General features: G+C 36.0%; 1 protein-coding gene across 1 annotated transcript in view; it reads right to left on the minus strand.

Annotated features, from left to right (window-relative positions):
- DNM3 (dynamin 3) overlaps nt 1–25,093 on the minus strand; it is a 575,248-nt gene that overhangs the window by 62,648 nt on the left and 487,507 nt on the right. The gene's annotated exons all lie outside the window — the stretch shown is intronic.

Below are 25,093 nucleotides of genomic sequence, written 5' to 3' on the forward strand. Positions count from 1 at the left end.
AAGCAGGCCCCAGGCTCCAAGCTGTCAGCACAGAGCCTGACACGGGGCTCGAACTCAAGAGCCCTGAGATCATGACCTGAGCTGAAGTCAGACGCTTAAGCAACTGAGCCACCCAGGCGCCCCACATGTGTATTTTTTAGAAGTTTAATGAACACTGTCTTCATTTATTCCATTCTACTGGATTTGACTCAGAAGATGAATGTTTGGGAATTTTTTTTTTCATCTCAATTTAGAAAATGGGTATTTAGTAATGTATTACTACTATATCTATCTATATTACCTTTATGTGAAATTCAAAACAGAATATTTTATGATTATTTTCTTGTTAAAATGATCTAAAATTAATAACAACTAGGTTCGAGACGAAATCAGAACACAATCAGCAGACTGAATAAAGACGGGTCACTTACTCTCAGGCAAATGAGGAAGGGAAAATGAAATGCACTGAGCTTGTACAAGCTCTCGCTGTACCTGTAACAGATCTAAAGTTGGCAGCAGCAATCATTTACAGAGAACTTCTAAGTGCCAGGGATGGAACTAAGGGCCTTACTGATTTTATTTTCTCATTCAATCATCACAGTAATCCTCGAGGGGTGTGTGTCATTTCCCCATTTGCATATGAGGAAATTGAGGTTCAAATGTATTTGGTAATTTGTCCAGAAAGTGTTAAGAGCCAGCAGTCAAAACCTTTGCACCACTAGAAAATAGCCAGTCTACTTTAGGTGGATAACCAAACATGTGGTGGAGGAACTGGTGAAGTGTCCAAGGGGAAAGGTGTAGAGAAGGGCAAAGGAAGAAATGATATCCCTTGGCGTGTGTGCAGGGTGAGGACCCCCAATATTGGGAGTGGTAGTATTGGAGGGCTAGCCAGAAAGTGTTGTTTGGTGACACCAAACAGTTAACATAAATGGCATTATTCATTTATTAAAAATGCTACTGAGAAGATGGGAGGGTTGGGCAGGGCTGATGGTACCTCTCCAGAGTTTGAATTTACCATTTACGAGTGCTGTGAATTCAGGTAAGTTGTTTCACCTCTCCCAGCCATGATCTCTGACACCACATATCTGTTGTGATATCATAAATACATTGTGAGGACTGATGACATTTTAAAAACACTAGCACAATGCTTGGCACATATTGAGGCATTAAGCAAATGTTACTTCCCTCTTCTGTACTTAGTTAAGTTTTACTGAAATTTTCATATGTTAAAGAGATTACTAATTTTTTTCCCAGCTTTTAAAATTTTTGAGTTCCTTGATTTTGTTATTTTTCTGGTTTGCATTAATTACAGTGAACAAAATATTCTATACAAGGATGTGTGATAAATTTGATAAAATATGATAAAACATGAGAATAATAATCAGAAGATATGAACCTGAGTCCTGGCTTTACCATTTATTTATACAATGATACTTACAGGTTAACTGATCAATAGACTAATTTTACTTCCTTTGTAGGGGATCCATCCTGGTTTCTTTTAAGATCTCTTTCTCCTTGGTGTACCATGATTTCACTATGATATGCTAGGTATGTATTTGTTTATTATTTAATCCTATTTAGGACTTGTTATGTTTCCTGAATCCAAGAATCAGTGGACTTGAACAATTTTAAAAAATTCTCAGCCTGCCTTTTCTCCCCCAGGGTACTTCTAGTATACAGAATTGGATGAACCATAACTCTTGGTTCATGGCACACTTTCAACATTGGTCAATGCACAGACCAATTTTATTTACTTATTTATTATTTAGATTTTTAACACTAGTTATTTTTAGAATGAAATAAGCACCAGTGAATTCATTATCAAACCCCAAAGCTAGGACTTTTAAAATACGCTACGTCTATTCGTATGGTACCTTACACCAATCAACTCGTCATCTCCCTGCCTTTGCCACCACCTGAGGTAAGGATCAGTGAGAATAAACATCATTACCTTACTTTCCTTCTATTATTGTTTTATTGCATCTATATGTAGTTTTAAAGAGTTATTTTATCTTTTATTTTTAATTTCATAAAAGAGAGTAAGCAATATACAATCTCACTTATATTGCTAATTAGTTAATCGCCTGTGGTGTAGAGCTCAGCAAGATACACCACCTGTCTAACACCCTGTTTCCCTCAGCCTCCCCTACACGTCTTCAAACCAACTTTATGTAGTCACCCTCATTCACCTTCAGTTACTTCAATACACCATCATTTCTCTGAATTTTTACATGTATCGTTCCTTTGCCTGGGATCCGCTTCCCTTTCCCCAGCCTTCTCCCAGATTTTTACTTCTACCCTTAACATTTACCTCAAAAGTCACTTCCTTTCCAAAGCATTTTCTGATCTCCATTCTTGCTTGTCAAAAAAATAGATACCTCTCATCTTTACTTCCTAATTATTATAGTAATTATCATACATGGTGATGATAAGTGACTTTCTTATCAGTCTCCCCTATAGATTGGGACCTCTTTGAGGACAGGGACTATTTCCTGCTATATACCTAGCATTAAGCATAGTGCTTAATTAGCACAATGAAGGTGCTAATTAAATGTCTGTAGAATAATAAGTGAATTAAGTGGGCACAACTACACTTAAAAGTTTGGTAACTTTGACAAGGAAGACTTATTCTATTCTAATGATTAACAGCCTGTGTGTGTGTGTGTGTGTGTGTGTGTGTGCGCGCGTGCACACACATGTTATGTGTGATGCGTGGTTTAGATGATCTGCTCTCTAAAATTATACACGATTTTCTGACTTCCCATTGATAAAGAAAACTGAGGGCTAAATTTCCATTCACTGTGCCCTATAGATTTTGAAATGCTTAACTTACTACCATTCCCCCCGCCCACCCCCAAATGCTTTTGGAACCAGATTAATAGGGAGAAAAGTAATTCACTTAGAAAGCCTTCAACTCACAGTTGTCTGAGATGGTTTTGTCCACAAACATTATTTTCTCTAGCATAATCAATTTCTTTTTCTGAAGGAACCTCAAATAAGAAAGCAAGATTTAGCTGAGAAATTACTTTTTGAGAAACAAACATTTTTAAACTTGATGAAACTAAACCTTTGTGTTCAGGTTTTTAAAGGATGCCAGTTTAGCAAACATTCTAGACACATCTGATTTGGACATGAGACCCTACACATTAGTCATCAATAGGCAATGGAATAAAGCCTTTATAAGGATATAAAATGTGAAGTAATCTGAAGGTTTTTTGTGGAATATAATGAAAAGAATGCTAACATCTTTGGAAAAACACATTTTGTGGTATGTTTACATGTATCCTTTTGTGAGCTCACACACACGGGCAACAAAATTAGAATTCCATGGCTATTTTGTTTCAAAATTTAAACCATCAGCCATTAATATTTTGAAGTAATTCCTATTCTATTTCCAGTTTGAGCTGAGTCCATCATAACAACACTGTGAGAAAGGAAACAAACTGCATAGATTCCATCTGGCAAATCAGAGGCCTGTAGATCTGACTGTGGTTCAGCCTCTGGCGCCATCAGTTGGGCTCAAAATCAAAAGCTGTGGAAGGAGGTAATTAGCAGGGACTCTAGACCACTCAGTTGGCAACAGCAGGCTTCTTATAGCCACTGGGAAAGTGGGTGGGAAGGGGTTCAGAAATATTCTCTAAAATAACATTGTTCCTTTAGAATGGATGATTGCAATTATAGAGCTATTTTCACGAAAGAAAAGTTGATTTTGATTAACATTCATATCGACACATTTGTTAAGGTGTCAATATTTAATTGGAAAGTTCGACTACCAGCAAAGACGATTATTACAGATTTTTATTTAATAAGAAAACAAGTAGAGGACAACACCTTCTAACTCACTCACAAAGGTAAAAGGGTAACCCACCACCAATTCCTGGTAAGAAAGGGTGACCTTCCCCATCCCATTAATTTCAGCACAAATTAAACCAAGGAGAGGCATTTTGCCAAAGCAATGAAAATTTAATCATGTAGGTCACATTCAGAAGATAGTGTCCTCTGAATCTTGCCTGACCAGGCTGTTGATTTCTTAAACTTCAGTGTTAAATGGAAAGAAATTGGCTACATTTAAGCCACTCGATTTGGCTATAGACATGATCATTTACAGATGAAGGCGAAGCAGCCCCGAAATGAACAGAAGATGAGAAGACTGTGTTCCAAATTGACCAGCTGAAGGAAAGTTTATATTTTAAAAAAACAATCACTTGGTCAGTGACTCATGGGGAAAGAATTCTTAAGCTTTCTTCAGGGAAACCCCAGTAAATAACATGTATAATAAAATGGAGATGGTGTTGTCTGTTTTGTTGGGCCGTTCAGTCCACATAATAAACCATTTGGCAAAAAAAGGAACATTCTGAACATGATTCTCTCTGGGAAACCCCCAAACAGCAAGAACTACTGTGGCTTCCTTACAGTTTTACAGAATATTTTGTATCTCAGACTCGCATGTGAAATAAAAACTTGGAAGAAATGTGGGAAAAAATCTGCTTTTTGTTACAGAGTTGAGGATTTTTCAGTCGGGTGCTTCCATGATTCACACTGCACTCCACTCTTCTGAAACTCAAAACCACATATCATAAAAAGCAACACTGGCTCGAGTTAATTCTTCCTGCTTTATCCCTAGGAGAACCAACCGCTCTAAGTGTGCCCCACATGACACACAAGAGAAATGAATGAAAAGTTTTCGGCCTGCATCAATTTACTGGAATATGGTGTAAATCATATACTTTCAAAGAGATCTGGAGTCTGAACGTTTTTTTTTCTAATTTGGGGTTTAACTGACATAATCTACAACAGTTTCAGTTCCTCTCATTTTAATTAGCAAAAGCTTTTGGAATTTTGTTGTTTTGGTCTCCAAGAACATCATGGAAGAAAAAAAGTTGAGCAAAATGAAATGTGCTTCTAAATGATTAAAGAAAGCCCTGTTCGTTGGGGATAGGAATGGTCAGAGTTCTCTATTCTCCAGTCCCCTGCCCAGAATGCTTTGTTCAAGCCACACGGTGCCTAATCAGCATGTCTTTAGATTATTTTATGTTAATTAAAATTATGGTTAGTGTTAGAGGTTAATGTATACATGTTCATGTGGCTTCAAAGCCTTCCCAAATTACTGGCTGAGCTCCCTTGCCTTGGGCAGGCCTGATCTGTGATAAAACTGACCACATTAAACTAAGTTTATTGCTATGGAGTTTTTTTTTTTTAACTCAATGGAGAAATTACATTTTGCAGGTTTCTTAAAGAATTTCCCGTTTTAAAACACTCTCTACTGATACCCCAAAAAGGTAAGAAAAAAAGAGAAGAAGAAATGTAAAAGGAAGGGAACAAAGGAACTGGCTTACATGGGCTGGGGGGGGCAGCTTACTGAGACAATAGATAAGACACAGAACACGACTGATAGATCGCAACTTCTCCATGCTTGCTTTTTGTTGTTGTTGTTTTTTAAACTACAGAAATGCTCCAATTCATTGATTTATTGAGGAAAAATCCCACCAAAAATTCATCAAAAATTGGTTAAAACAATTTCCTCTAATTTATTTGTCACTTTCTGTCATATGGATGGTAAAGCCCATTAAGTGTTCAATGTCTGTCAGTGACTGTAATTAGGGAAAGTGCATTAGAATGGACAACATAATCCCTGATGGTCATAGCTATAGCGCAGCCTGGTGACGCTAGGCAGGAGACCATCTGGGAGCCAGGAACAAACAGAAGTTGGGACCAGAAATGGGAACAGAGAGGTGCTTCTCCTGTGGAGGAGAGGCTGGCAACCCATGACTTGTAATGCAAGTGAATGTGTCAACCTACATCTCGTTCTGATCGCACACTAAATTCCCAGAATGAATCTAACCCAAAAGATTGGAAAGGGGCACATTTTTCATTTACATCATCATCTATTCCTTAAAACTCTCCTTTGTTCGGGCCCTTGCCACCTTTCTCCTTAACTACCATGAGAATCTCTTGACAGGTCTTCTGGCCTCCCATTAAATTCATCCTTCACATGCTGCTAGACTAAACAGTCTAAAACACTGCTCTGATCTTTCATAGCATTTTGATGGCATAGGATGAAGTATATCATCCTCGGTGACCTATCCCTTGCCTGATTAGGTAGAAGTCCCACCATGTCTGATCTAAACAAATCAGGTGTTACCCATTAGGATGCCTTCCTCACCCATGCCACAGGCAGTCAGGTGCTCCTTTTGAGCCACTGAACCCTGAACATACCTTTTATCACCCTCTATTATAAGCTTCTGTTAGATAGTGAGCTCTTTAAAAACAGAAATCATGGATCACTTAGTAATTTTTGCATTTTTGGTACCTAGCAAGTGCTTAATAAAGGCTTGTTGAACTGCACTGAAGTGAAATGAGAGAAACAATAAAGAACATCAAACTCCAACAGACAGGACAAGCAGGAATGATGTATGAAAGAAGTCGGTTTCACAGATTGCATTCACCTATCAGAGACTGGGAGGTTACTTGGGAAAATCCAGGAAAGTAGAATGGCTCCCTAAAGTGGGGGAAGATTCAGGAAGCTGTTGCCCTAAAATGTTGCTGAACATCAAGTGTTTGTTGTACCTCTGGGTGCTTTGGCCTATAAGCACGGCATGGCATAATCAAACCACAGTATTTTGATTGAGCAGGTAAGCTGCCAGGCCAGGTCGTCATTGGTTTCTGAGCAGATGACTAATGCTGAAAATAGGGAACGGGCAAGAGTGATTGACAGAGATGAGGTTTCTAAGGCAGTATGAACCAATGCAAATGTTCTAGAAACAGAATGGTGGCAAAACAGATGGAAATAGATAATATGGTTTGGGTAAAAATGTTCAAGAACAGCATCTTTACCCTTTCCCTATTGCCCAAGGGTAGCAAATGCAAATTTTCAATACTGTCACAAGTCAGGAAGGAAATTTAGTTAAAGGTAGACTCTAAAATAGTCCCAAGAATGAAATAGTCTCTTACACAGTGAAAGGGAAGAACTTAACACCAAAATATTTCACAGCCAGAGATAACCCTCAACTCTCCTTTAAAAGCAACCAAACTTTATTTTCTATTTAGAAAGACAAATGTCAATGAACACCATGGTCAAACTTGGCAGAGTACAACGTAAGAAAATCTCCAAACAAGGAAAATGTGAATATACCTCTTAACAAGTTAATATTATAAAGCAGAATAGTTCTAAAAAGCAAAAAAGATGAAAAAACCCTAAAACTATAAACCTGTACAAATAAACCTTCTACCATTTATATGTGTCAAGTTCAGATCTACTTTCACTCTGGATTTAAAACCAAAATAAAGTACTGGCTATACACTGAGGCTCATCTGAAACACTCCATGGAAGTTTTCAGAGCTTCTTAGCACAAAAGTACAAAGAGATATGGTAATGACTTCCCTGAACAAACAAATATACAGAAAAAAGTGAGTTGGTTTGAGCTCTCAGGGCACACCCGGTGGCCTGTGGCTGCTCTTATCCTGTGCCATGAAGAAATGTATTAGGCCTCTCTAGATCATCCTTCCAGCCTGGGGACCGCCAACAGTTGTTTTCAATGAGGAAGGAGAATGATTCCCCACCACTAGCGTCAGAATTGCAAGCTGAGTCCATTCACAGGCTCCCTCACTACCAGCAAAATGATTTGCTATTGATCACGGTTGGCAGGGACTTGAGAAGGGGGGATGGTTAGAAAGCTGAATTCTAGTAAACCCAGACCTAAGGCAAGATTCTTAGCATTCCCTCAGTCTGTCTCACAGTACAGTCCATGGCTACAGGTGTAAACTCTCCCTCAATGGTGACAGAATGGATACATTAATAGTTTTTGTACCTTATTCTATGGCTACTGTTAGTACCGAGAGTAGTAGTTACAAATCCTTCAGGTTATCAAAATTACCCTGGCAGCTTACTTGAAATGAATATTCCCAGGATATTCTAATTTAGAAGACTTGGGGATGGACCAGGAGTTTGCATTTTTAACAAGCAATCTGGGTGTGTCTCGTGCAGGTCAAATGGACCATACTGAGAAACCCAGAGCTAGAGGCTGCTCCCCTTCTTTTGCCCATCCTGCAAGAATGTTTCCCACTGAACACTGATACTACTAGATGGTGACAGAGATTGTTTAAAAAATAAGGCAGGGGGAGGTGTTATTATTTGAGAAAATAAATTCAAGAATTGCAGTGTCAAACACATTCACATTCCAGTACTCTCAAATTTTAAAAAAAGGCTAATGTGCTGTGTCTAACCAGAAGGGAGACACAGAGTACAATGGAACCCAAACATTTCTGATAATTGAGTCTTCTTATTTAAATAGGCTGAGCATACTTTGGAAATACTGCTATCTAGACTTTTATGCCACAAAATATAAAAGCAGAGAACTACTGAGGAGGATAATAATACCTAGATTGACATGGGTACCTAAGAATGCTCTGGAGCAAAGATGCCAGGCTATACACAAATCCTGAATGTAAAAGCCAAGCAGTGGCTCAGCAATAGGTAGCTTAATTGATGCCTTTCAGACTGTTGGCAAGTGGTAAGGCCCTTGGTAAACACTGAGCTTGGAAAAGAGATGTTATTTGGGGAATGAGGATGATAATTGGGAATCAGAGCAACTCTGGGGTCCAGAAACATGGCACTTTAACAAAGCTTAAAAGACCATGCCAATACAAAAAATAATGATATTGAAGACAGCCAACACCTTTGGAGAATCGACTTTGTTCCTGGCACTATTCTACATACATCACAAGGATTGCCTCATTTAGTCTTTGTGAGGTAGAGATTATTATTTCACAAATGAAGAGAGAGACTCAGAGTAACTTGCACAAAGTCACCCAGCTAATTAAGTGGCAGAACTGGGATTTGAATTCAGACTGGAGTTTTAAAACTCTGCAACTCCCTCTAATCAGAACGGTTAATAGATTTGCAGCTAAAGGAGACAAACTGAGCAGCAGATATATATATAGATATATAGATATAGATATAGATATATAGATATATTTATAGATAGATATATAGATATATCTATAGATATATTTATAGATAGATATATAGGTATATAGATATATCTATATATCTATCTATAAGTATATCTATATATCTATATCTATATCTATATATCTATATCTATATCTATAAAATATATATCTATATCTATATCTATATATCTATATCTATATATATAAAATATATATCTATATATCTATATAAAATCTATCTATCTATCTATCTATCTATCTATCTATCTATCTATCTAGATATATTTTCCCCCCCCTTAGGAAAGGCAAACTGGCAAGGATTAGAGAAGCTAATTGAAACCTGTAACGCTCATTGTTCCTCATGGTTAGGGGAGATGTGAATTGCTCTGGCTTTAAGGAATGTACTCTGGTGGCATAAATCAAAAACTCTATATACCAATTCTACTTCTATAAACCTACTTTAAGGAAATAATCAGAGGTGCATAGGAAGAATCACGCACAAAGATGTTTACTATAAATCTGCATATAACAAAAAATTCGTTGAAATTGAGCATATATTAGAAAGTTCACCAACTCTAGATTCACCACTAGGTTTGAATTAAATCCTGATGCCTTCACGTATTAAATATGTGATCTTTGGCTACCTTGCTAACTTTACTAAGCCTCATATTCTCCATCTCCAGAATGGAGAAGATAATGTTTACTTTACAGCAGGGATTCTCAACAGCAGGAATCTTGACATTTAGACATTTAATTCTGAGCCTTAATAGGATTTTTAGTAGCATCCCTGACCTCTACCCACTAGATCCCAGTAGCACCCCTCAACCCAGTTGTGACAGTCAAAAGCCTCCCAAATGGTGAAAAATGTCTTCAGATATTGCAAAATGTCCCTAGTTGAGAATCACTATCTTCCAGAATTGTTGTGAGGATTCAATGAGCTAATTTAAAGATACTTGATGGTGAAAGAGAGAAATAAACAGTATTGAATGAGAAAGCCATTAAGTGTGTGTGTGTGCGCGCGCGCGCGTGTGTGTGTGTGTGTGTGTGTGTGTGTGTGTGTGTATAGCAAAGGAGATAAAGCCAGTAGGAGACAATGTGTGTGTGTGTGTGTGTGTGTGTATAAGCAAAGGAGATAAAGCCAGTAGGAGACAATGAAATCCAAGAGCAAATCAAAACAACAATGAGGCATCACCTCACACTCATTAGAATGGCTGGCATAAAAAAGATATGAAATAACAAGTGTTGGTGGATTAATGTTTCCTATCTAGTACTAAAAACTTAAATACTGCTTTTTCACCATTTGGGAGGCCTTCCTATTTGTTAAGCAGTTGTAATACAATGTGTTTGTTAAAGATCTTTTCTGGGACCACAACCACTATGCCATTTTATAGAATCCAAGCTGAAATTTAGACATCCACCACTCCCTGATGTGATACTTGTATTCTATAAATCTATATAATACTATAAAGTGTATACTTTAATACTTTCATAATTTTACTTATATAATTTTATATAATATATAATTATAACCCTCTCAGCACTTCCCATGAACTAGAAGTATAAAATTGTTACTAGCCTTCATAAGACTTGGCTTCAACAACTGACTTCAGTAATTTTGTCACATTTGAAGAAAATCAAAGTATCCAAGTTTATGCATCAACGACTGAAAAACTCTACTTCTAAATGGGCTGAGCAAATAGATGTGGGTGGCTTTATCTTCGGGTTTAGGTGTACTGGCCACCTTAAAGTGACTTTTAAAAAAATCTTGATTGGAAGACAATACACAATACATTCCATACTTTGGTCAAGAAAGTTTTCTCTTTGACAATGTGTGAGTTGAAACGTTGGACCACGTGGAAAGGGACGAATGATGATGTTTAGGTTGGAACATTAGAAAGGGTTTTTTTTTAATAAAGGCTCATTTTCATATCTTATTTTTATATCTTATAATGCTTAAATATAGAAATACTTTAACTTTTCTGTTTTCATGGAATTCTAATTTTGAAATTGGATTTTAGTGGAAACACATAGTTACCCAACTTTATAAAAATTGGGTTTTACTTATTTAATGAAAGACACACATTCACCAAAAAAAAAACATTAGTAAAGGCAATCCTTTGTAACACTCACAATCCTTGACCCTGAACCTCTTGACCAAGTATGCAAGTCTAAGTATGAAAATCTCTTCAGTTTTTGTCATACTTTCTAAGGCAAACCAGCAAATCAAAGGACAGGGAATATTCTTCACATGAAGCAGATACTGCAGAGGCATAATGGAAAGTGTGGACTGCATATGTTCAGAGTTTGCAGTCTGAACAGATTCCAGTTCTTCAACCAATCCTAAGTAAACTGGGCTCAGTTGAAGATCATAAGTTCAAATCTTCACAGGTTAGATTTTATTATAGGGGGATCTTGCATACTTATTTCAAGATAGGTCAGGGTTTATCAACCTTGACATTATTGACACATTTGACTGGAAAATTCTTTATTATGGAGGCTGTCCTATAAATAATAGGCTGTTGGTTTCTACCCACTAGATGCCAGTACTACCTCTCCAATCTGACAATCAAGAAGGTCTCTAAATATTGCCAAATGTTTCCTGGGGAGCAAAATCATCCCTATTTGAGAACCAATGATCTAAGTGGAAATAATACTTCTTTTCCGGTTTTTTATTTGAGGGAATAATTACAGTGATAGAAGGACTCCAACAGGTTAAGCCTTTTTTTAAGCTATATTATGTTCTTTGCATAAGATTGTCTTTTTTTGTCTGTTTTGCGTAATTCCTTGAAGTGTCACCAATTCTTTGAAGCCATGTGACACAAAGTTAAAAAAAAAATTGTGAGACTAATGGCTAATTACTTCAAAGAGGAAAATGAAAATGTCCCAATCAGAACTTTTCTTCACTTAAAACTTGGTCAATAACAATAATTGTGCTGCAGAATATGTGTTGTTTTTATGTGAAGTTGGTATTTAATATCCTATTTTGTTATACAATTAGATATTCCTAAGTAATATTAGTCTTCGAATTTAGGGCTGATTCAGTTTGTATGCAACTAATTCAGTTAGTATACAACTAAAAACATTTCCTAAAGCCTTATTTAAATACTATTCTGTTTTCTTTTTAGAACTTTGTATATTAGATTTTGCTTATCCTAATAATTAAGAGAAATCCATTCCTCACTCTGGACTAAAATAATATGCATCAAATTGGGACAAACACAATGAATATGCTTTAGAAAAGAACAGTTATAAATTAAAATATTCTAGTCCCTCTGTGCAGTTTCTTTAAAAAAAGAAAGAGTCCTAAATAAGTAACTTATTTTAGGTTTTGTTCTGGGATACTTATCTACTGGCTCCATCTATTCAGATTATTTAATTTTTAAATACAAGTGTATGGCTTCTATGTAACAATTATCATTACCAACTGGGTTCAGGCATCCACTCACATGGCCTTCTAGCTTCCCATAAAGGGCCGTATACCTGCTTGTTCAGCCTACTTAAATGTTATTGCACCTCCCCCAACTTCAACACACAGTTTTTGTATAAGTATCTTCCTTACCTTATTGGATTTCCAAGTTTATAAAAATAATATATGAGTACATTAATAAATCAATTAATACATGGGTGTCTAAAAAGGTTACAAATAACCTATAACTTTTCTTCAAGTCCACTTCCTACACCTTTCATTGTGCTCAGATAAACGCATGCAGAAACACGTGCATATACACAAGGCTCATCTTTCTCAGTCTCCGCAGACGGTTTCTCTTCCTCTACTATTCTTTAAAAGGACAGATAATTCTGTCCTCAGCAATCTTCTTTTTGGTTTCTCCATTTAATCCCTACCTGCCAAATTTTGAATACCTAACAACTTTCAAATCTGTCTGAAGCTCTCTCCTCTCAACTTAGATTTACATATTTAACTGCCTAGAAGATATCTCTAATTGGATGCTGAGATAGTCATTCAAATATCCAGTTCTCCTCCAAGGACTTGGTAACATGGTACTTTCCTGCCCATTGGAGCTTAGATGTGGCCATGTGGTTCACTTTGGATAATAAAAAGGGTATGGAAATGACACATCACATTTAGACAGAAGCATTAACAGCTAGTGTGTGAATTTCCACTCATTCTTTTCCTGTGATCAGCAATAATATGACCAACCTGAGTGCTAAAGTGAGAATAACGAGGAGTGGAGTCCCAGACAACTTGAGATGGGTATATAGCATGATGAAGAAATAAATCTTGTAGTCTGAAGCCACCAGACTTTGAGGATTGTTTTTTGCAGCAGTATAACTTAACCTATCCTGACTAAACACTGATATGTCTGAGGCATCCTAAATTAAACATGGTCAAAACAAATGACCCATCCCATTTTCTCCTTTTCCCATATTGCTCATCTTTTTTATTTATTTTTATTTTTTATTAAAAAATTTTTTTTAACATTTATTTATTTTTGAGACAGAGAAAGACAGAGCATGAACGGGGGAGGGGCAGAGAGAGGGAGACACAGAATCCGAAACAGGCTCCAGGCTCTGAGCGGTCAGCACAGAGCCCGACGCGGGGCTTGAACTCATGGACCGCGAGATCATGACCCGAGCCAAAGTCGGACGCTTAACCGACTGAGCCACCCAGACGCCCCTTGCTCATCTTTTTAAATGGCACTAACATGTATCTGTTTTGTAAGACTCAATCACCTTTTTTATTTTACTCTTTCTGTCACTTTCCATGTCTAATCCATGAGTAAATCTTAAAGGATTGGCTTTACCACCAAAGTACATCCCAAATTCAACTGATTGTCAGTATCTCCATTGCTGTGACCCTAACCCAAGCCATCGTCTCTCTCTGAACCAACACAGCAGCCTCCTGACCTTCCTTATAAACCCCACTCCCATTTTTTGTTTTTATTATTGTCTTTTACTATTAATTTGTAAAAACGCTTTAAACTTTGGCAAATAAGATATTAACTCTGTCTGTGATAGGTATTATATAAATGTCATTTTGAATTTTAACTTTTTAAATATAAATCTGGCTCAGTCTTCAGAGTCAGATTAAGTCACTGGTTTTAATTGCCATTAGCCTTAATCAGATTAGAGTGCTCAGTAGAGTAACTAGTAAACACATACTGTTCAATAGTCAACATGACTCTCTGAAACCAAAAGGAGGGTTTTTTTTTTTTCTCCCCAAGAGGAGTATTTCTTCAGACTCTAATTCTGATCTCAGTACTTCAACTGTCATCCTGCTTTTCAATTTTCAGATTATACATTTTGTTGCATAAATGAATAAATTCAAGGCAAATGAATCAACTTTTAAATTTAAGTTTTACAGAATTCTTTTCATTAGCTTAATATTATATATTATAATTTTTAAACCTCAATTAGATTCCTAAAATAGTAGAAGATAAAGGGTCAGAAATTAGGCCATTAAATGACTCCCTGACAATCCTCGGATATTATATATTTTTGTACATTACACACAGCATAGTCATAGTGGGCAATGGTGCTGACAGGTATAAACATGGAATTGAAGGAAAAAAGATTGGTCCAGAAAGATGGGGGAGGGTGGGTACCATGGAATTTGAACATCTGAAAGAAAGACATCATTGAAGGTCGCAGACAATGAGGGAATGTATCAGAGACTCACAGCATGGTCCTTCAGCAATATGTAATTTAGTGAAAAAAATAACATTGCAAATATAATAACAGACAGGATTACATAATTATACCACATCTGTAGAGTTTCAGATGCCTAATTTCCATCATTTATATTATCTTTGACTTTCCTATAAAGTTTAATCCACTTATATTCAGTATTTTTCCTTCTGAATATTATTTTCAATATTTTATATTTGTTTCTTTCTCACCATCCTCCATTTAAAATCTCTTTCTCATTAAAAATATTTTATTGAAATATAGTAGACATAAAGTGTTATAGTAGATTAAGGTGTGTTTAAAACCTTTTTTTTGAAAATTGCACAGAAGACAGTTATCAAGGAAAATGAGAAAATGATACAGGAACAAAATTTAAAATTGCCCATACTATTAAGATTTTGGTGTGTATCTTATCAGGATTTCTATGTGCAAATATATAAATATAAATATCATCCTGTATAAGTTTTTTAAAGCAAAAATGGGATTATGTTATCCATGGTGGGTTTTTTTCCCGCTAATTTTTCATGAAAATTTCCAATGCAGTTGATATATACTTTTTAAAAATGTGCTTCAAAGCATTTCACTGATGTACCATACTCTACCAAACCAATTATTTATGACAGATATTGATGCTGTTTTTAAATACGTAATTATGAACAGTGTTTTAAAATTAATTATGAACAGATACCTTTGTACAATTATTGAATTATTTGACAAAAATACATTTTTAAGAGCAAACTTGCTTGGCCAGAAGGTTGGCGCATAACCAAAGCATTTGATACGTAACACCAAACTGGCCACCTTCCAGGAGGGCCGTGTATACACTCCGCCAAGTGTAGTGCACAAGGGCAGCTTCCTCAACACTACATATCATGACCATTCTTTCACATTTCTCATAATCTAAAGGGTCAAAAATGATGTATGGCTGGCTATGTGAATTTACAATTCTTGGTTGCTAGTGAAACTGGACTTTATAGCAGTCCTTTTTTTTTTTTTTCTTTTTGGGTATTAAATCAACGTCTATTGATTTGGCCAGCTTTCTTTCTTCTTAGGTTTTTGTTGTGTTTTAAGTGAATCAAATAGAAACAGTTCTATTTTGAAGATATTTAATCCCTTCGATGTCATACATGCTGAAATAATTTACTAACTTGTCATTTGCCTTTTAATTGTTTACTGTCTTCTATTCCACACAAAGTTTAAATTTGTAGGTAGCTTAAGCTTTCATATTATTCTCTCATCATTTTCCAGTTCATTAATTTTTACTTTAATCATTAATTCTTTCTTTCTTTAGATTTTGTGTTGCTCGCTTTCTAATTTTTTTTTAATAGAGCGAGAGTGGGGGAGGGGTAGAGGAAGAGGGAGAGAGAGTATTTTTTTTATGCCTGCTTGTTCCCACAACCCTGGGATCATGACCTGAGCAAAAATCAAGAGTCTGACACTCGACCAACTGCACTATCTAGGTGCCCAATCTCTTTCCAAACTTTTAAATTAATTCACTTCCATTAAAAATAATAAATCCATTTAAAGTTACTAATTTTTCTCTGTGTATAGCATTGGGTATACCTTATAATGTTTCCTGTTTAGTGTTTTCATTGTTATTATATTCCAAATAGTCTGTTAATTAAGTATTTATTTCCATTTGGATCCATTTTGGAGTGTATTTTCTTATTCCTAAAAAGATCAGCTTTTACATTTAAAGTTTGCTACGGGGGTGCCTGGGTGGCTCAGTCAGTTAAGCGTCCAAATTTGGCTCAGGTGCCCTCCCCTGCTCACACTCTGTGTTTCTCTCTCAAAAATAAATAAGCATTAAAAAAATTATTTACAATTTGCTATGTATACATAGTTTTCTGTAGCTTATTAGATAGCAAATATTTATATATTTAAAAAACATACACACACATATCTTTTGAATCAATCTTATTTCTTACAGTAATCATATTCTTTGTAATTTTAGTTTTTGTCCAGTTGATCTGCCAAGGATAGGGAGAAAAATTTTAAACTCTTACAACTACAATGATTCTGGTATGATTTCACTGTACAATATGATAATCACATAAAGATAAATAAAAACTTAATTTGTACTTTTTGATAAAAACGCTTCTGTAAGGTCTTAAATTTCAAAATAAAACTAACCACATTGGAACTTCTAAAATCATACTTGATCCTAACATGTTTTCAAAAGAGAGGCATAAAAACTTTCTTTTATTTTGGGGCAGTGTTAAATCAATTCCATTCATATGAGAAGATGTTTAAAACACTGTGAGAGACACTATGGGGGGGGGGCACGGTGGCACAGTAACAGGGCCCTAGGATCACCTCACCCCATATATACAACTAGATAACACTCACATCGGTGCAAATAACCCAGAAAATGACCTGAAGACTGGCAGAACAAACTCAACAACGAAAGGCAGAGTTGAAACCATATCAAAGAGAGTAGTAAGGACGGACATGTGGTAGGGAGCTAGATGGACTGCAGTGGGACCTTCTGTGGGCAGGAGGGAGCCTCAGTCAACGGTGGAAAAGGGAGAGAAATGGATTATCACACCAGGGAGCCCACACAGAGAAGATGAATCACCAAGAAATTTGGCTTTGAAAACTAGAGCGGCTGAATTTCATGAGTTCTTAAAACCAGTGAGCCATAAATCCTGGAATTTTAAAAATCTGAGTGCTTGGCTTTGGGAGAGCCCAGACTGGTGATAGGAAGCTGTCTGAGTCCCCACCCTTAAAGAGACAGGACAACAAATAGCTTGTAGGGATACAGCATGGAAGCAGCAGTTTGAAAAATGCTTGGTGCATATGGGAGAGAGAATTATTTACTCACCTCAGAGCCTGTCCCAGAGAGGCAGGAATTGCAGGGAGAACCCTCTAGGAACAAGGGAACTGGGAGGTGCCATTTTCTTCCCCCACCCAGCATAACCCCAGCACAAACACCCGAGCATAAACACTCAGCCACCTCACTATCTAACTTGCTTACACCAAGCCCTGCCCCACTGCACTTTGGGCAGATCTGCTCTTCTCAGTCACCTTTGTCTCAATTTGGACTGCACGGTCCCCTCCCCCTAAAGACTGGTGCAAATCTTGCCAAACCAAGACCTGACCAGTGTATTTTACAGGGCCCTTGGTCCTGGAAGCAGCTGTGGTGGCTGTAGGCCCTACGGAAGGGTGTAACTTGTTAAAATTGCTTGCCTTTCCCACATAGCCCCAGTCCCTGCAGCAGCAACTACAGGTCTCATTTTGAAAACAGGCCAGGTTGTACCTTGTTAAAACTACATGCCCTACATGGCCTGGGGACCAAACACTGACCACACAGGCAAAGAAAGCCTCTGCAGATGACAGGACTGAAGGAAAAAGTGGCTAGGACACAACAGTAGGGAACAGGCAACACACATAGGAGACACCTCTGAAGCATGAGGTTCTGGTGAATAGGGGGACATTGCACTGAGGGGCACTACAGGACTCCTTCATAAGACCATTACTTTCAAGAGCAGAAAATGTATCTGACTTTCCTAACACACAGTAACTGACACAGGAGTTAGACAAAATGAGACAGAAGAGTATGACCCAACTGAAAGAACAAAACCACAGTAAAAGACCAAAGCAAAAATAATATGCCTGATAGAGAATTTAAAGTAATGATCATACAGATATTTACTGGATTTAAGAAAAGAGTGGAGGGCATCAGTGAGACCTTTAACAAAGAGACAGAAAATGTAAAAAAGAAACAGATGAAGAACAAAAGAAATGAAACTAAAAATACACTAGATGTAATAAATAGCAGACGAGAAGAAGCAGAGGAATGAATTAGTGACCTGGAGGTCAGAGTAATGGGAAGTAATCATGCTGAGCAGGTGAGAGAGGAAAAATTATGCACAATGAGAACAGACTTAGGGAACTCAGCAACTCCATAAAGCATTATAACATTTCCATTATAGGGATCCCCGAAGAAGAAGAAAGAGAAAAAGGGACAGAAAATTTATTGGAAGAAATAAATAATAATATAAATAATAGAAACTGAAATAATAGAAGAAATAATAGCTGAAAACCTCCCTAATCTGGGGAAGGAAACCGATATCCAGACACAGGAGTCACAGAGATCCACCAACAAAATCAACCCCAAATCAACCAAGGCACATAGTAATTAAAATGGCCAAAAGTAGCAATAAAGAGAGAATTTTAAAAGAAGTAGGTGAAAAGAAGACAGTTACATATAAGGGAAACTCCATAAGGCTATCAGCAGACTTTTCAAAGTGCTAAAAGGAAAAATCTGCAACCAGGAATACTCTAACTAGCAAAACTATTATTCAGAATAGAAGGAGAGACAGTTTCCCAAACAAACAAAAGCAAAAGGCATTCATGACCATTAAACTAGCTCTATAAGCACTATTAAAGGGGACTCTGAGTGGAAAGGAAAGACCACAAGTAAAAGTAAAAAAAAGTAGGAAGTACCAAAGTAGTAAAAATAAGTACATCTGTAAAAATAAGTCAAGGGAATTATAAAATAAAAGGATGTAAATTATGACACCATATACCAAAAATGTGGTGGGGAGAGGAGTAAAGAATGGGCACAAACTTAAGTGACCATCAACTTAATAGACAGGTATATGCAGAAGATGTTATATACAAACCTAATGGTAACTACAAATCAAAAACCAGTAATAGATATGCAAAGTAAAGAGAGAAAAGAATCCAAGTATATCATTAAAGAAAGCCAGCAAACCATGAAAGAGAGCAAGAGAAGGATCAGAGAACTACAAAAACATTCACAAAACAAGTAACAAAATGGCAATAAACATATACTTAACTACTTTGAATGTAAATGGACTGAATACTCCAATCAAAAGACATAGGGTGACAAAATGGATTAAAAAAACAACACCCGTCTACATGCTGCCTACAAGAGACTCATTTCAGACTTAAGGACACATGCAGACTGAAAGTGAGGGAATAAAGAAACACTTATTATGCAAATGGGTATCAAAAGAAAGCCAGGTAGCAATACTTACATCGGACAAAATAGATTTTAAAACAAAGACTGTAACAAGAGACAAAGGACACTATGTAATAATAAAAGGGAGAATCCAATAAGAAGATGTAACAATTGTAAATATGCGCCAAAATGGGTGTACCCAAATACAAAAAACAGTTAACAGGCAAAAAGATACTAACTGATAGTAATACAATAACAGTAGGGGACTTTAACACCCCACTTACATCAATGGACAGATCATCCAAACAGAGTATCAACAAGGAAATAGTAACTTTGGATGACACATTAGACCAAATGGATTTAACAGATACATTCATGGGCGCCTGGGTGGCTCAGCTGGTTAAGCGTCTGACTTTGGCTCAGGTCATGACCTCACAGTTCGTGGGTTTGAGCTGTGCTGACAGCTCAGAGTCTGAAGCCTGCTTCAGATTCTGTGTCTCTTTCTCTGTCTGCCTCTCCCCCACTCCTGCTCTGTCTCTGTCTCTGTCTCTCTCTCAAAAATAAACATAAAAAAAAAACAAAACCCAGATAAATCCACAACATTTCATTCTAAAAGAGCAGAATATACCTTCATTTCAAGTAACATTCTCCAGAAGAGATAACATATTGTGCCACAAAACAAGTCTCAACAAATTTAAAAAGAATGATGTCATACCATTCATCTTTTCTGACCACGCTATGAAACTAGAAATCAAGAAAGTCTGGAAAGAGCCCAAATACATGGAGGTTAAACATGTTAGTGAACAATGAATGGGTCAACCAAGAAATCAGAGAAGAAATAAAAAATTACATGGAGGGGTGCCTAGTTGGCTCAGTCAGTAGAACATCTGACCCTTCATCTTGGGGTCATAAGTTTGAGCCCCACCCACATTGGGTGTAGAGATCACTTTAAATTTTTTTTAATTACATGGAGAAAAATGAAAATGAAAACACAATGGTACAAAATTTCTGGGATGCACCAATAGCAGTTTTAAGAGGGAAGTTTATAGCAATACAGGTCTACCTCAAGAAATAGAATAATCTGAAATATACAACCTAATCTTACATGTAAAAGAGCTAGAAAAAGAAGAACAAACAAAACCCCACATCAGCAGAATGAAGGAAGTAATAAAGATTAGAGTAGAAATAAATGATACAGAAAGTAAAAGAAACAATAGAACACACTGATGAAACCAGGAGCTGGATCTTTGCAAAGATTAACAAAACTGACAAACTACTAGCCAGTCTCATCAAAATAAAAGGGGGGGGGGGAAGGAGGGAGAAGGAGAGAAAGGACTTAAATAAATAAAATTACAAATGAAAGAAGAGAAATAACAACCAACACCACAGAAAGGATTGTAAGATAATATTATGAAAAATTATATGCCAACAAATTGGCCAACTAGAAGAAATGGATAAATTTCTTGAAACATAACCTACCAAAACTGAAGCAGGAAGAAGTAGAAAATTTGAACAGACCAATTACCAGCAGTGAAATTGAATCAGTAATGAAAAAACTGCCAACACATGAAAGTCCAGGACCAGATGGCTTCACAGGTGAATTATACCAAACACATAAAAAGGAGTTAATACTTATTCTTCTCAAACTTTTCCAAAAATAGAAGAGGAAGAAAAACTTCCAAATTTATTCTATGAGGCCAGACTTACCCTGATAAAAAAACCAGATAAAGGTACCACACAAAAAAGTAAACTACAGGCCAATATCCCTAATGAATATAGATGCAAAAATCCTCAAGAAAATATTGGCAAACCAAATCCAACAATACATTAAAACAAGCATTCATCAGGATCAAGTGGGATTTATTCTTGGGATGCAAGGGTAATTCAATATTCATAAATCAATCAATGCGAAACATTACATCACTAAGAGAAAGGATAAAAACCATATGATCATTTCAATAGATGCAGATAAAGCATTTGACAAAGTACAATATCCATACTTGATAAAAACTCTCAAGAAAGTAGGTTTAGAAGGAACGTATCTCAACATACTAAAGGCCATATATGAAAAGCCACAGCTAACATCATACTCAATGATGAAAAAATGAGAACTTTTCCCCTAATGTCAGGAAAAAGACAATGATGCCCACTCTTTCCACTTTCAGCCAACACAGTACTATAACTCCTACCTACAGCAATCAGACAACAAAAAGAAATAAAAAACATCCAAATTGGTAAGGAAGAAATAAAACCTCCACTATTTGCAGATGACATGACACTATAGAGAAAAAACTTGAAGGCTCCGCCAAAAAACTAGTAGAATGGACAAATGAATTCAGTAAAGTTGCAGGATACAAAGTCAATGTATAAATATCTTCTCCATTTCTATACACTAATAATGAAGCTTCAGAAAGAGAAATTAAGAAAAAAATCCCATATATAGTTGCACCAAAAATAATAAAATACCTAGGAATAAACTTAACTAAAGGGTGAAAGACCTGTACTCTGAAAACTATAAAACACTGATAAAAGAGGACACAAAAAAAAATTAAAAGGTATTCCATGATCATAGATTGGATGAACAAATATGGTTACAATGTCTATACTGCCCAAAGCAATCTACATATCTAATGCAACCCTTATCAAAACACCAACAGCATTTTTTACAGAACTAGACCAAACAATCCTAAAATTCGTATGGAACCACAAAAGACCTGGAATAGTCAAAGCAATATTGAAAAAGAAAAACAAAACTGGATGTATCACAACACGAGGCTTCAAGTTATATTACAAAATTATAGCTGCAGTAATCCAAACAGTATGGTACTGGCACAAAAATAGACACATAGATCAATAGAGCAGAACAGAAAGCCCAGAAATAAACCCACAACTATATGGTCAATTAATCTTCAATACTCTTCAACACTCTTCAATTAACCTTCAATAATGTGCGAGAATATGCAATGGGGGAAAAAGACTGTCTCTTCAACAAATGGTGTTGGGAAACCTGGATAGCTACATGCAAAATAATGAAACTGGACCACTTTCTTACACTGTACATAAAAGTAAATTCAGAATGGATAAAGGACCTAAATGTAAGACCTGAAACCATAAAAATCCTAGAAGAGAGGACAGGCAGTAGTTTCTCTGACCTTGGCCATAGCAATATCTTTCTAGATAAGTCTCCTGAGCAAGGGAAACAAAAGCAAAAATAAACTCTTAAGACTACATCAAAATAAAAAGTTTCTGTGCATCAAAGAAAAAAACCAAAGTAAAAAACAACCTACTGAATGGAAGAAGACATACAGATGGCCAACAGACACATGAAATGATGCTCAACATCATTCATCATCAGGGAAATGTAAATCAAAACCATGAAGAGATATCATCTCATGCCTGTCAGAATGGCTAAACTCAAAAACTCAAGAAACAACAAGTGTTTATGAGGATGTGGAGAACAAGGAATTCTTGTGCACTGTTGGTGGGAATGCAAACTGGTGTAGTCACTGTGCCAGACAGTATGAAGGTTTCTTGAAAAATTAAAGACAGAATTAGCCTACAATCCAGTAATCGCATTATTGGGTATTTACTCAAAGAACATGAAAACACTAATTTGAAGGGATATGTGCACCCCTACGTTTATTGCAGCATTATTTACAATAGCCAAACTATGGAGGCAGCCCAAGTATCCACTGATAGATAAATGGATATAGATGTGAGATATACATAAATATCACACATCGGAATTCAGCCATAAAAAGAATGAGAAACAAAACAGCAAACAAAATGAAACCAAGAAACAAACTCCTAACTATAAGAGAACAAAGAGTTAGTAGAGGGGAGGCAGGTAGAGGGATGGGTGAAAATAGGTAAAGGGGATTAAGTATACACTTAAATTGATGAGCACTGAGTAATATATGGAACTGCTGAATCACTATATTGGATCTCTATATTGTACACCTGAAATGAATATAACACTGTATATTAACTACACTGGAATTAAATTAAAAAAAAATACTGTGAGAGAAAATATGTCAAAGCTGTGAAGACAAAATTATTCTCATTCCTCATTAACTAGAGTGAAGTCACTTATTTTGGACACAACAGAGGAAATAAAATATATAAATAAGCCCCAAGAACACTTCAGAAGTCCCTGTTCTATTTGTGAGCTTTCTGAGCAACGGAACAATTCTTGCTTTTCTGTGAGTCTATTTGGCAAGATCAATAAATTTGGGAACATAACATAGATTCCAACTCACTTTCAAAGTCTTCTGCCTCCAACTGAACTGCCCTTTTATCCAATGGATTAAGATTAAAGTCATAGAGTTCAAAAACTAAGCATTAAGCAATGCTCTTTTAAGACCGGTTTGTCAAAAAAGAACCAAAAGTTTATTGGTGTTGCGAAGGTTGAAACAGACAATTCATTTTTAGATGCATATGGAACTGAAATTAACACTTTGAGGCTAGTGAGTTTTCATTTGTTCTTTTCATTTTAATGATATTCTTAATTGGGTTATGCATAAATTAAGCAAATTTGATGGGCTCTCCTTAAATCCTAGGGAAATACATTCGCTAATCAGCTTCTCTAAGAAAATCAAGGAAAGAATATACATTTTTCAAAGAAAATAAATAGCCCTAATTGAGCTGACTATATCTACACTTAGAGTGTTCTGATTTGCACTTAATGCATTTTAAATATTAGAAAGGAAATGTACATTATGATACTGTACTGTTTGCTTCTTTACAGGTTTGGTAATGGGTTTTCAGTGTCTATGTACAGTCTCTCACATATGACCTATGGCAAAAATTTAGGAGTTGAAGGTTGGCACAGGAGACAAGACAAATTATCATGGATTTAATATCTATGTTCTTCAGTGTGATATATTTTGGGGACATTTGATCTGGCACACTCTATCTTTGTAAATGACTGCTAAAATCCAGTGGATCACCAAAAGAAATACTCTAGGTAGTAACTACTTTTCCCATTAATGGAGACCAACAATGTCTAGACATTGTCTACTTGTCTTCTGAATGTTTAGGAAATCACTAGACAAAGTACTTAAATGTAAAACAAGAGTTTAAATCTGATTTTTCTTTCTTCTCTTCTTATATAGCAAAGCCCTCCAGTGTGTACAACATTATTGCATTTAACCTAACCAGGAGTTAATAAAGACTTAGTTTTTAAAAAATTGTTTTAGCATGTTTGGTTCTATTTCTCCTTTTCAAATACTCCTTCTCTCTAGTCAAGGTAGTCAACTTAATACTTATGCTCGGAGAAATTTAAGAATCCTTTACTTTAAGAAGACTGAAGTAAAATGGGAGTAAATTTCTCTTTCAAAGGTAATAAAATATTCATAAGAGAAGAGATTAAATATAGTTTCTCCACATAACTTAAGATTTTTTGAAGCATTCATTGCTGAACTTAGGATTCTTTTGATTAGTTTTCATTTATGCTTCTGTACCAACATCATTAAAAAACTTGAAAGCTTTTGTTATACAATTTTATTCTTTATTATTTCTCTACCTTCAATTTGCCTAATATCATAGATATTTAACAAAGTCTTTAATACAGAAATAAAATTTAAG

The sequence above is a fragment of the Acinonyx jubatus genome, chromosome E4 (assembly GCF_027475565.1).
Source record: "Acinonyx jubatus isolate Ajub_Pintada_27869175 chromosome E4, VMU_Ajub_asm_v1.0, whole genome shotgun sequence".
Lineage (NCBI taxonomy): Eukaryota > Metazoa > Chordata > Mammalia > Carnivora > Felidae > Acinonyx > Acinonyx jubatus.